The sequence below is a fragment of the Frankliniella occidentalis genome, unplaced genomic scaffold, assembly GCF_000697945.3.
Source record: "Frankliniella occidentalis isolate FOCC.00 unplaced genomic scaffold, Focc_3.1 Scaffold180, whole genome shotgun sequence".
NCBI lineage: Eukaryota > Metazoa > Arthropoda > Insecta > Thysanoptera > Thripidae > Frankliniella > Frankliniella occidentalis.
Genome location: NW_026267306.1, coordinates 596295 through 598660, shown reverse-complemented (window position 1 = coordinate 598660; position 2366 = coordinate 596295). Strand labels below are relative to the sequence as shown.

General features: G+C 57.4%; 1 protein-coding gene across 5 annotated transcripts in view; it reads left to right on the top strand.

The window, feature by feature from the left end:
• The window catches only part of LOC113207617 (uncharacterized), a 27748-nt gene that overhangs the window by 21078 nt on the left and 4304 nt on the right, over positions 1–2366 (top strand). The window lies entirely within an intron of this gene.

Here is a 2366-nt window from a genome sequence, read left to right as displayed (position 1 = left end):
CCCCCACTCTTCCCTCCCCCACTCACCCCAGCCCATCTTTCGCGGATGCATTACGCTTTACATCAAAACGTAAGGTCGGTCAAATTTCTGTACTTATAGTTGCAAAGAGAGAAATTAATGTCGTCTGTAACCTTTTTCGTAGTTCTGTCACTTTTAAACTGTCATGTCTATATTAGGACACACGTAGTCAAGTATTCCGGTAAAGGTGAAATGCAAAAGAATGCGGGGAACCAAAAAAATGGAAGTCACCATGTTCAAGCATATAGTGATTTCCGTGTTGTTGTTATTTATGGGCTTTACCGGAATGTTTTATTGCGCGGGGGTGGTGAGGTCACTGTAGGCCGCGGCTTTATTTAAGCACGAGGGGGTAGAGATAAGGCCCCGCAGGTGATCTGATTTCTAGCGGTTTCTCATGTTGACTCATGCATTGGTGGTGCATACGGCGGCGGTGCCCGGCGCCCTCTCGCAGCTTAAAGGCCGTTTTGTGGGTGCGACAGACAGAGAGGACTGCTCAGAGTTCTGCGATGGGCGGGCGGCCTCCGCCCGGCAGCACCGAGCGTTCGTCGCCAGAGCGCCCAGCCCGGCCCGTCTCTTCGTCGATGGGCCGGGTGGCCGCCCGGACCGAGCCCGGAGACGGGCGGATGGTCCGCCCGCTTCATTCGGCACCTTTTTGGCGTGGCGAGAGTAGCTGTCGGCCAGCGCCGACCCGCGCCGACCCCGCACAGGTGACTTCGGCACTGTTCGGATGTCCGGCCGGTGACTGCCTCCGCCACGCCAAGCCACAGCACCGCAGCACACCGCCCATGACTGTCGCTCTCTCTCGCACACCTCAGGCGGCGGGCGGAGCCCGCCCGCCCATCGCAGATCTCTGGGACTGCTCCTCTGCTCCCCGCGGCCTGCGGGTGCGAGTGAGAGGGCGGATCTCGCTGTGTTTTCAGCCCCGCCGCGCCGCCGCCGGGCTTATCTCGTTTGATGAAGGTGGGACCTCCTGCCACGCCCGGATTGCATGCAGATATAATCATGCTTGTCCAAAGCTCTGCCCGGCGAGCAGTGCCTCCAAAAGGGCAGGCTGTTGCGGGCTCAACGCATCATGCTCGCAGGTGAAAGAGCCCGCAAGAGCCTGCAAGGTAGATTGACATGCCCGCACGAGCCCGCACATATTTTCAAGTCTAAAATTTTCATATTATTTCTAATTAAATTGATTTTTTGCCTCGACATATTTAAAGAATAGCATCCAATAGTGAGATCTGTCAAGGCAAAAAATCAATGTAATTAGAAATACTATGAAAGTTTTATACTTGAAAAACTGTGCGGGCTCATGCGGGCTTGTCAATCTACCTTGCAGGCTCTTGCGGGCTCTTTCACCTGCGAGCATGATGCGTTGAGCCCGCAACAGCCTGCCCTTTTGGAGGCACTGCCGGCGAGGCGGGGCACTCTGCTCAACCATCGCGTCCCATCAGTCGTGGGTCCCAGCTAGAAATTGATCGGCGTCGACGCTGCTCGAACAAAAACGTGATTTGGTTGCTCAAATCGAGAAACAATCGTTATCGGATCGACGACGCTGCAATTATCGTTTCTGGCTGGGGCCGTCTACAAATTAGGCCGTGCTCAAAGTGCTTTGGCACGCACTTCGTTTTGGAGATACTACTACCAGCACAATTCCTTGAAACGGTCTGTGGTTGAGGCGCAAGCACGTGTAGCACACTCTCCCGTGGTCGCGGTATGGTCCTTCCTCCCGCCCCCTCCGTGCCGTTGGGCCCTCCCCCCGTGGCCGCTCTGCACGACGACGGCGCCGCTCTGCTGGGCCACCGTTATCATCTCGCCAACAGGTGCGCTCCCCCCCGCCGCCCCCGGCCTGTCCCCGCCACCCCCCGCCCCCGCGGGCTGCATCCATTTGTTCTGAGTATTGCCCGGCACTACGTGACCGCGTGGCGCCGCCGGGTGGTCATGTCCTATAGTGTAGTCAAGCCTTTCGCTGCGTTGAGACGACTGCAGCGATATGCGAGCTGTTTTATTATTACTTTATTATACACCCCCACGTCTCTTTTGCTCCGCGGTGCGTTAAATCTTAGGTTCTGTTCGCTGGAAAGTTTCCACCACCGTGGCCGCGCTCAGCTCGGCTCAGCTCCGCCGAGCGTTGAATGGCAGCGCCCGCGAGCCGCGAGCTGCCGCGAGCCCTGCCGCCGCCGCTGCTGCTGCAAGATCACGCGTTCTAGTCCTGATCCTTATGCAACATTCACTACTTCTCCAGCAAAGCTTTGGCCGTTTGGCGTGGGGGAAGGGGGGGGGGAGAGGTGATCATGTCGCGCCATGCGCACAGCCATGCCGTTTTCGACGATATCAAAGAGACTGCCTGAGTGGCCTCC